Source organism: Bacillus rossius, chromosome 3 (assembly GCF_032445375.1).
Source record: "Bacillus rossius redtenbacheri isolate Brsri chromosome 3, Brsri_v3, whole genome shotgun sequence".
Lineage (NCBI taxonomy): Eukaryota > Metazoa > Arthropoda > Insecta > Phasmatodea > Bacillidae > Bacillus > Bacillus rossius.
In genome coordinates, this window is record NC_086332.1 from 43,389,710 (window position 1) to 43,401,882 (window position 12,173).

Here is a 12,173-nt window from a genome sequence, read left to right on the forward strand (position 1 = left end):
GTTTTCACAAAAATATTAAACAGAAACTAAAATGGTGTTGGTATACAAAATAAATATGTAGATTACCAAAGTTTAAAATAACTCTTCGCTTAAGTTCTTTACCAATGAATGTTTCTAGATTATTCAAAAAGTGTTATAATTTTTCACACATTTTATAGTTACTAATGGTTTTAAAAGTGTCACTAATCTGTAATTACAAGTTGGAATTCTTAATCCAAACCGAGATATTATGTCTGAATCAACAAAAATGGTAATAAAATGTATTTAATAAAATTTGCATCACTGATTGAAAGTAAAATAAGTTTAAAATGCTAATTTTTATTTAGGAATGTAGCATATTCAAAATAATTTAAATGCCTGAAATTTTAAATCATATTCTAATTAAAATTAGTTAATGCAGAGAAAGTTATAAATTTTATAAGACTTAAAAGATCTTCATGTGTTGCTAATAGTATTATCTACATGTTGGTGAAAAAAAAAGCTTGTCATCCAATATAACTCGAAGGTCTTAAAAGATGAAAACACGTTTAACCTCCTGAGACCCAGAATTTTTTTTTTACTTCAAAACTAATTGATTAGTAACTATAATTAATTAATGATACATAAAGAACATGTAAATGGTTTTATACCCTAACTATTAACTGTAAAAAAATTTTTGGGAACAATATTTATATTGCTCCCAATTGAGTACCTTAGGACTTAATTACTATAGAAAATTCTGTGTTTAGTAAAATAAATTAATGGATGTATATAGGCATATCAGTTTAATTAGTTAATACACAATTCACTGGATTCGTAAACATACGGCCCATTGTGTAATAAATGTGTACACAATATTCTGGTATAAATACACTCTCGGGCACATCAAATTTTCAACTTTTTTTACAAAAACAAAAAATGCATAATTTTTTTTTTTAATTGCAGAATCATTGTTTTAAACTATGGTAATCACAATTAATAACATTAATAAAAGGACACCTAAATAAGGTAAAATAAAGTCAAAACTCAAATTTTTTTCTTGTACTCAATTGAGTACCAGAGGTCTGAAACACATTGTGCTTAGCTCGGAATCTTTAGGTAAAATACGGTACCAAACATAACAGTGTTATTTCACTAGTCACTAAATTCAAAGAAGTACTACTATTCTACAGTAAGTACTTCTCCATGAAATGTAGAGAAACAGTTTTTGCCTTTATGCAAACACAAGTACACCTCACATCTCATACACTGCACTATAGTTTTCCCATTGCAACCTTCTCTGCGACATTTGTTTGGATTTTTCAAGTCGACAAATTGTGGCATGTGCTGTCCACTTACTCTGAAGTGAAGCGGAGGTAACTTACATCGCTTCTTGTTGGCTGGCTTTTCATACTCAGGAGCCTCTTCATCTACCACATCACCATCAGCTGTTGAGTTCTGCAACATTTCTTCTGCTAATTTCATGCGAAATTGCAAAAATTTCATGATTTCTCGAGACCGTTTCTTTTGAAAATAACAATCAGACCGATATTGTAACCAAGCATTTGTAACAGATAAATCAAAGAAATGAAGAAGAACACGCACAGTCCACTTATTTGTTCGAGCCTTCATTCTGTAGAATGAAATCATTGTATCGCTTAGGTCAACTCCCCCCATGAATTTATTATACTGTTTCACGCATTGTGGACGAGGCACTACAATTTTCTTCTTTAGTTTTTTGCACCATCGATCACATGTGTCAGTAGGGTCTTTTCCAAACACAGTTGACATAACTGTAACTGGTTTCTTATCATACCACTTAGTGACACAGATCTTCTCATCATCTCTTGAAAACTGCTCCATGACCCCTCTCTCACACTTACTCATGATTTTATCACTTGTGAAATCACAGGAAGGAAATTTATTTTTCATCAAAGTGCCTGTACCATAAATATCTTTTGTATGTAAGTAAACAAGAAGATTCTCTGTTGTAAAGTATCGGTCAAAATAAACACATGTACCAGGAGGAACAGTCTCGCACAGTTTCACTACAGCCGACTCTGCAACAGTAAATACACCACTGCTGTCATCAGTGAGCAGGATGTTTTTACCTTGGTAAACAACAAAATCAAGAACCATTCCTTCTGGCGTAGCAAGCACAAAGTTCTTTAGACCAACTGGATTGGGTTTTCCCACAACATATTGCTTCATTGAAGTATGGCCTGTAAACGGAATCATTTGCTCGTCTATTGACAAATGAGAAGATCTCTGCAACATCAAACATCCTCTTCGCACATCATTTAGAAAGGGTCTAACCTTCCAGAGCTTGTCCGTTTCTTTGGAATATTCTGGGATATCTGCGTCTACTACAACTTTCAAATTGGATCGCACTGCAAAATATTTGTCTCTGGTGAAATTGTCAGCAATAATAGGCACTCGTGTGTCTGAAGCCCAATACATTCTAATCCAAGGAAACCCAAGATTCGACATAAGAAGAGTAGTTCCAAAAAACCTTTTAATATCTTGAGCTTTCAAATTCAAACTTTTCCCTTTAGATTCAACAGATCTTATCTTAGTACACCTTGCAATGTGAGAATACATTTTCTCGTCTATGTACTGCTGTAAGTACTGTCCAGGTGTCCAGTTGCCCCTTGGCCCTAATTGCGAAGGATCACTACAATTTCTTATATCAAAAATAGGGACAAAATCGTTACATTTTTTCCATTTATGAACGCTTAACTGTCTACGAACATTTCTTCGAGGATTTGCACCAGAAGTTTGTTGCAAATTAACACTGTGTGATTCTGCAGATGAGCGTTGTTCATTTGCTTCCGAAACACTTACAGAGGCGGTAGACACTGAACTACCTGATAGTAAACTGTTTCTGGGACTTGGAGATGTAGCATCCTCATCTTCTGAAGTAGAAGAATCCTTATCTGTCCGACGTCGCTTCCACACACTATTTTCGGGTGCGCTTTCATCTTCAGAATCTTCAAATTCTGATAATTTACCATCTTCAATCATTTGTAATATTTCGTCTGCTGTCCAGTTCTTTTTTTTTTCCCCTGCAAACAACATACCACTAAACTCATGAAAATGAAGAAGTGCCAAAATATATTTTATTATTTTTAATTAATTAAAATGGGCTTGTAAAAATTATCAAAACAAAACACAATTATAGTGTAGTATATTTTACATTGTAGGTAGGTACTACCTATTTTGAAACTAACTAAAAATAAAAGAAGTTTGTAAGAACATGCAAAAAACTAAACTATTAGTAGGTACTCAATTGAGTACTAAATAATAAATGAATACACAGGCCTATAGTACTCAATTGAGTATTATTTTTTTTTGAGGTTATGTTTTATTCACAAACTGCACAGACCGAACATACTCAATTGAGTACCTACCAGATTTGAGGTTATGTAAAATTAATCTTCACAGAGACATCTGGTACTCAATTGAGTACTTCATAAAAAAAATGTTAATAGAAAATATTGAAACGATTTCAAAGATATAACTATTCAGTTAGTTTCACATTATAATAAAGTAACATGGAATACAAGAATTATTTGTTTTATTATCTTTTAGAAAATAAAATATGGATTCATACCATTACCACGCTTACATGCTGCCATCTTGGATACATACAAACAAAGACCTCCACTGTCACCAACCTAGAGACTTGAAATATTTAGAGAACAAAATTGAAATAGTGTAGGAAGTAATTCCATAGAGATATAATGTGCAGAGATATATGTAAGTAAATTGAAAATCAAAATAAAAGGTACTCATTTGAGTACCATGGAACCATGTGGGTCTCAGGAGGTTAATGTCATTGCTTACTATGTGATAATTTTGATTAGTTGAATTAGTTTTTTTACTAAAGGTTATACAATAAATGCTATCGTAATTCAGAGACGTTTGTTAATTTGAAAATCAGATCTGGACAGCTGAAATATATTGCTGAATAGTTTCACAAACATATTGCCCAATTATATTTTGTTTCATCAGCATCTTTTCATGATAAATTCTGATTAAAGTTGGAATATCATTTATTAAATATTAAAGAGTAGTTTAGATAAACTACTACTTTGCGGAACACCTAATACCACGAAATTGCATTTGCAAATTTGACTGAAAAGCGTCTATTTCTAAGATAATTAAAACACAGATATATATACATATATATTTATACATTTATATACCACGCATTGCTTGACGAGGCCTAATATTGATAATTTTTAATCATAATATTGTGTTGGAAAGTGTCAAAGACTTTGCTCATATTGAAATAAATAGAATATTTTATTTATAACTGGATGTTATACTGGTACACTATATATATATGTATATATGTATATATGTGTGTGTGTGTTAAAGACAATCTTCCTGATTGAAAACTATGTGGTTTTTCATAAATAATATTTTTAGTAATAAAATTCATGTGCCTATTAATATTTTTTCATCGACAACTACTAAAATACTAGGTAGGTACATAACAAAGGTATTGGTCAATAGTTTGTGACTAAAATTTAACTGTCAATAATATTTCAAGAAAATGTATACCGATAAATGGTTTCAACACACAACATCGGTATACAACCACTCACTGACTGATAAATATTTAATTCAAATATATTGTGTACAAAACAATTTTTTTTAAATGTTTTAAATGTTTGTTTGAGCTTGATAATGCTACAGTTACCTACTAAAAAATCTAACGCTACAAAACTTATATATATATATATATATATATATATATTTGCAAAACTCCGCGACCCCGGAGAAACCCCCGGAATGGCCACCGTATGGGGAGGCCTAAGAAAAGAAACGGGCTCCCCATTTGTAAGCCACGCTAGAAGGTTTTTTTTTTTTACCATCCACCGTCTCTTTGGTAGCCTGACTTGTTGCAAGGGATTTTATTCATACCAGAAAAATTCCGCCTTTTTATCTGGGCAATCCGCCGGGTCCTACAAGTCACAGGGCAGGCGCTCTACCCCAGAACCAGAGAGGTATAGCGAATACTTGCAGTCTTCTTAACACTGACATGATGTTATTCCACGAATTTACTGTAGTTTCGTGTGTCATTGACACGTGTAGTAACATCTAACCTCAATAACGTTCGTTCAGCATGAATTATGTAATTTAATAACAGTGAAATATAATTTGTAGAACTGGTCTGGCAATTTTTTAATTGATTTCCTGCAAACAAACTTACAGTCCCGCTGTACAATAATTATATAGAAATATAGAATAGTAAAAAAATATGAAAGAGCTGGCACTGTCGATGGTAGAGTTATTTTGAAATAAATGTTAGATATTAAAATAGTGTGTTTAGTTAAAATATATGGTTTTAAAGCCACAGAAAAGTTAACTTTTTTTTATCACTTTTGGCTTTCTTTTGTTTTACCGTGCTTAATATGCACAGCTAATACTGGAAAGCTATTCAAACAACTGTTTGCAAAAAGGCGTTTCAAAATCTCAAATTAAGTATTAAATCTATGATAGTGTTGGAGATGTCAATTTAAAAGATACATTTTCGTACTGATATCGCCGGAATTTCAGGTAATGATAGTACTGGCCTTAAATCGATCAGTTTGTGAAGACTAAGAATTTAGATGAAACTAGTTTTATGAAATTTGCTTACTTATTTATAAATATTCACATTATTTTAATGTAAATATATTATATTCGAACTTGCAGTACTCCTCAGTACAGAATTCTTGGTAATAGCTTACCGCAGGGCTAAGCAGGAGCATAAATTAGAGTTTAGCAGGAGCATAAATGTTTTATTTCATACAATGAAACCCTCAGAAACTTAATTAAATCATCGGGATTAAAAACACGAACTTATTTGAGTACACAACTACAGGAAGTTTTATATATATATATATATATATATATATATATATATATATATATATTTATTTGTGCACATCGACATATTCACTACATAATTCAGGTTTACCATCATATTCAATTTTATTTTCCTTTTTCCACCACAGATTTTTCGGCAATGTTTATTAGCACATTGTGTAAACTTTGTAAGCTTACATTTAATGGGGTTCTCTGTCAGATATAAAATTTAAGTCACAGTAAAATCACATGTATAATTTGTTTATTTAATAGTAAGTTATGACTTTAATCTCATATAGATCACTCGCGCTAGGCATTGAGGTATACACAATTGGCGTGTAACACTATCAGTAAACACTATAGTTGGCGTTATAAAGAATTTGTAATAACGCTTTAGTCACCTCATTTTAATATACAAAACGAACAGTGTATTGGTCAGTGATAATTTTTGTTCCAAGTCAGTGTTACCTAGTATTTATGAAGACATACATAGTTCGATGGAATATTCCAAATGGGAAAGATTACGACTAAATGCTTTCAATTATGGGCAGACTGATAAGCGATATTGCAATAAAGCAGTATACAACGATCTATATCAAAGAAAAAAATAATAATTCAAACTTAAAGAAGCTAATGAGGATAGTCACATCGGCGCAAGACTTTCGCTCTCCTTAGAGCGGTATTTTACGCGTAATTGCTCACGAACCAAATAATTATATTCGTGAATGTTGATAGTTGAGTACCTACTGCGTATTCTTTTGTGCGTAATTTTCGGCCAATGAACTGTTATTAGCGCCGTTTGGCGTTGTCTATTGTTGCAATCATTTACGATATTAAGTCAGAAATGTTCTTACCGACATACTCACTCGAAAACATTTGTCTGGATACCTCCTTAAGGATAAATTTTAATTTTGATACATTTACATGAAAACAACTGTATCACTACAAAATATTGTTCGCAGTATTTATGGGTTCATATTAGTACCCGGGTACTTACGCTTTGTGTTGTCCCAGTTAAAGTTATTTGTAAACAGTTCCCTGAATAGCTTTCAAGTTTTAACTGCGCACACAATAAGCATAATAAAACAAAATGAAGTTCAATTATTGAGTATTCGGTTACATTTTCCATGGTTGGAAAAAAAATATGTTTGTTTGAAACATCAATTAAGATATAAAAATGCACCAATTTTCGAAATAAATAGTATTATCACGAAAATAACGTATTTAACATATGCAAAAATAACTATAACAATATGTTGTACGAAGTTACAATACATTTTTGTAGTAATAAAAACTATTTCTTGACAACTTGTTTCCATAGGAATGTTTTGTAAAAGTACAGAAAATAATTTTATGGAGAATTCTACATACGTTTGTCTCATGCTGTTGATAGGATGGAAACCAACTTGTTTCCTTATTAACGTTATCGTTGTCGTCATCGAACAGCAAGAAAAGATGCAATCACGCAGAATGTCAAGAATAAATGCTGTTGTGCGCTATTATCGCTCTTTGCGGCTTATCTGTCGCTCGCGACACGATTAGTGATTTGCGCTCGCAAATCGCTCGCTCGCAATTCTGGTCAAGACCCAATGCGTGCGATATGGTCTGCATCGTCTTATGCACACAACCCAGTTTTTTAAAAAGGAAAATTATTATAATCAGTGTACAACATCCAGTGTTATATGCAATTTGTTGTCTTCTATTGGATACCTGGCTGTTTGTGTACCGTCGATTTTAATAACTTGTGTTAAATAAAGGACGCAAACCATCGCAGAAGGTTGTAAAAGATATACAAATTATGTTATGCTAATTAAGCTAATAATTGTAAATGATTTGACATGGCTCAGCTTGTTTGAATATATTGTAATTTTTTTTTACTGCAATTTCAGTTCCCATTTTTAAAACTGTGTCCAAATTTATCATTAATGTAAATATTTACATGTATTTATTTTGATATTGTCTTATTTAATTTTATTCGAAGGTGTAAAACTGAAAGAAAAAAATCATACAGTTCATAGAAGTTATATTCTACCTTGAGAAATCGTGGTATGAATCATAGATGTGAAATATTTACCATAACACTGTGAGACCCGGATAAATATATTTAGTTTGATATTCTGACACCAGAGAAATAAATGAAGAAACGCACACAAGCAGTGAGAAAGTCTGGCCGCGTCTAGCAACAACAACACATATCTTTGTCGAAACATTATTATTTTTTTTTTCCGTAAACTATAATGAATTGTTCGTTGTTTGGCTATCCCGGGAGTAAAATTGCCGAGAAGTAGTATTTGTTCGACACGGAGACTCGGGGCGCTGGTCCGGACAGACGGCGGGGTCGCGCCTCTCGGCTGGACCTTCCTCGCGGGCGCCGGTGTGTAGAAGCGTCGCGGCTGGTGAGTTCAGTGTGTTCCTCCCTCTACACCGGCTAGGTTCCTCCAGGCAGGGCTGGCCATTCACGAGTTGAGGCTCCCGCCCAGTATCTGTGTTAGTGAGAAAGGAAATGTCATTACGTGTATCAAGCGTAATAAATTCTTTATACGACAGGTTACGTACTATCGCAAGTAACAAGTTGACGTTTAGCGCCTTCATACTGCTAAAAAAAAAACTCCCTATCAAGGGTTGCCGCTTGGGTTTAGATACACAGTAGCGACTCGAGTGATTTTTTTTTAAAGTTATTATTTACGTTACTTTGCGTTACAGTATCTAAAGCAAAAATATACACGTCGTAAAGGCCCGTCTACAATAGTCCTAACCTGTAGGCGGCGTGTGTCATACTCATGTGAATAACGTCAGATTGTCGCACGGAAAACATCCTAGTCTACAATTGCGATGTCCGTTGTCCGAATCTATTGATTTCGAAACTAGTAATCAGAAAGCAATAAATACGGAGTGCCAAAATAATTGTTTTTGGTTATTATTTTCATGAATTATAAATGTGTACGCAGCTAAATTATAAATATTTAAAGCGCAACTTAGCGACGGCCTCTTCACTGCAAATCAAATTTGAACTACAAACGGTGATTTCTCAGAAACCAGTATAAATTAAGAAATGCTATTTACAGGGTAATTAGAGGACTGTTTTTAGTAGAAACATCACAATTTCATTATAATTGCAATACAGTCGTAATATTTACTACTTTTATTACTAACGTAATACCTATATTGACTAAAGTCATCGTAAACAAACACATAGACCCACACGGGGAAAAAAATAAATGGCGACGGCAGTATCAATGCACAGATAATTGCAATGTAACTTATAAACGTGTATTTTTACAAAACTAGTCTGAATTTATAAAAGCTATAAATAGAAGGAACGTACTTAGTGTTTTAAAAAATGTGTTCATAGAATTTATTGATTTATTCACGGAAAAACCGTGACGTGAGAAAATTACCCATTATTTCCGCCATATAATGGTCGCCGCTCAAATGTGACAGTTGTCCCATGCACGACGCGAAGACTTGCGCGCCAATTCAGAACCTTGCGCTTATAAATACCAGTGAGCGTCGTACTTATCATCCCGCCTCACCAACATAAGTACGCGCCGGGTTACCCCCCCCCCCCCCCTCAACCATTTGCATGTCATGTTTATTGACTGGCGCTTGAGTCGGACGCTATCTCCGTCTTCCACTAGTCATCAAGTAGTCCGCACGGACGACAGCCTCGAGGTCCTAATAGACGATGGTCGGCTCTCACCAGACGGAGACATGCATAGGTGTTGACAGGGCAGCTTGGATGTGATACGAGGGCGTATCTATAAGTAACGCACATAATGAAAACATTTTTTAACAATAATATGAAACAGAAATGAAAGTGGTACCCTTTTAATTACTTTTACACGTAACTTCCATGGATTTTGAGGCATTTGTCCCAACGATGGATCAGTTTGAAAATTCCCGGTATCATTGAACTCAGCCAGGTTTGCTTAGAAGAGCCACATTTCGCACGGCACGTTCGAGCTAGTCGTCAAAGGCAAACTTCTTACCGGCCAGAAACTTCTTCACGTATCCAAGCAGATGGAAATCGGAGGCTGCCAGGTCTTAACTGTATGGTGGGTGCTCCAAAAATTTCCAATTTTTCACGAACTGGGCGAGACACATTGGTACGGCCAATACTGTTTTTTTTCCCCCGTAAACTTCCACCATCTCCAAATTGATTTCTCCAACTTTATTTTCCTTTTGCACATATATATCTTAACACAGCTCGCTGCATCTCCACAGTTGACTATGCAATCACGAACGCCATTTTACCGGTGACTAACGAACGCTACTGGTACATGGAATCACGAGATCTTACATTGTGCCCAGTCACTACCGCCCTCTAGTTCCCTTTTTAGTCATTATTTCCTTTTTACTAATTATTTTCCAACTTAAAAATTGGCATGTGCGTTACTTATTCTGGGTTCGAGTCCCGGGTAAGGCATGGGTGTGAAATTTGTACTGATTGATGATACCCCCGAAATTATGCTATTAATGGAACAAATAGTGAAAATTGTGTCTGCACTGTTAGAAATCAGAGTAATTTTACGGACTTTTAAACGAGTATCGACATTAAATAAACGAAGAGTTCTTCGTAGTTTCGAAAAACTGAATCTTTGCAGAAAATACGATGTAATAAAATTTCCGAGTTGAATGTGTACGTTTGTTCTAAACAAAGATAAACACATACTTGGACAAAAGAAGAGTTATTAAAAAAAAAAGGTATTTGAAATGTTTTGTTAAAATACCAAGAATATTCTTTATGATTCATGTTCAAAGAAAGCGGACTCAAGGTCCGTAAATTTACGATGATCCCTGGATATTTTGTAAATTGAAGGTGTAAATTTTTAACTGTGTGGATATTGGCCAAAGCTGTAAACCATTGACTGAATTCGAAGATCGTCATTACCTGGGGCGTGGAGCAGCGACGGAATGAACTGGTGGGGTAAATATTCTCGCCGGGAGGTGGGGGTGTTGTAACGACTCAGCCGCCGCGTCGCTAAACCGTTAAATAATGAATTTGAAGAAAAAAAATTGAAGTAGTGTTGTGTTTCCTCCATTAAACAGTCGGCTGACTGTCAGCCCGATAGCCGCTCAATGACTCTCCGACGGACATGAAGGTGCATTCTTTATTTTACAAGACAATTGTCTACCTTCTTTAAAAAAAAAACGGGTGCGTGTACGAATGTACGCGCGTTAGAAGTTATACTTACGTGGCGTATAAAAAAAACTAACTTTAATTTTGCATGCAAATAATTAATAGAAATAAAATAATAAAAGAACTGGAATGATAATATAAATGCGGCTGGTAAAGTATAAATTCAATACAACTATAAAATTTATTAAATAACGAGTATTCAATATTAATTAAAACCCTTGTATAAAATGTATTATTTAATTTAGTAAAATCATCGAGATGAATTTTAGTTAATAAAGAAAACCAATAAATACACTAAATATTAATTCAAATTTATTAATTTTAGTTATTTATCAAATAATAAGAAATAATTTATAATTCAAATGAATTATAGGGTCTACATACGTGAACATAACCTCACTTCTATATATACACTTCTATAATTACACTTTAATTATTTAAAGAACACTTGAAAGGTTTATAAACAAAATTTCTATCACTAATAATCACAACAAATAAATGTTTTAAATTATATGGACCAGTATTCAATATCAATCACTAAAGTATATGATTTAAGTGCACATATACGTATATAATTTTTATTTGGATGCAACCATCTTTATCCAAAAAATTGTGTTGAGTGCTGAGCGCGCATCGTAAAAATCTATTCTCATCATATTTTTCATAACGCGCCTAAAGAAGTACGTCAGTTGGGGTGAAGTTGACCAGTGGGGTGAAGTTGACCATTTTTATGAAATTTGTTTTGTTGGCCTGACACAATCCAGGCAATGAAGATAAAAAAAAATATGTGGTTATGCTTTAAAATCTAGGAGAGTTTCTCTTCAAAGAAGTGATTTTGGGACTGAAATTACAATTTTAGACATAAAAATAGAAACAAATAAAAACCAAGAACTATTTGTTATGATTAATAATGTTGCTAATACTTGAATACTGCCGGGTATAATAAAAAAAAAATTGAAAAAAAATTGCTATGTTTGCTGATTTGAGAGGATTGGAGAGTAAGTAAATAATAAAAATTGCCAAATAAATTAAATTTTCTAAGGTAAACTAATTTTATTGAAACTGTGCAGTTTCTTTAGTATTTTGGGGTGAAGATGACCACATGTCATGTTCACCCCAATGTCTAGTAATTTATGTTGAGAAGTGTCTAATTCAGAAAACAGTTCTGCTTCCTTATAAACTAAACAACCGAGGCCATTATGTGTTCCAAGAAAAT

The 12,173-nt window shown here is 33.6% G+C and overlaps 1 protein-coding gene across 1 annotated transcript in view; it reads left to right on the forward strand.

Annotated features, from left to right (window-relative positions):
* The first annotated feature begins 8,051 nt into the window (after positions 1–8,051).
* The window catches only part of LOC134530596 (uncharacterized), a 60,115-nt gene continuing 55,993 nt past the window's right edge, over positions 8,052–12,173 (forward strand). The window contains exon 1 of the mRNA XM_063365571.1: positions 8,052–8,213. The gene's annotated coding sequence lies outside the window, so the exon portion shown is untranslated. The remainder of the gene's footprint in view (positions 8,214–12,173) is intronic.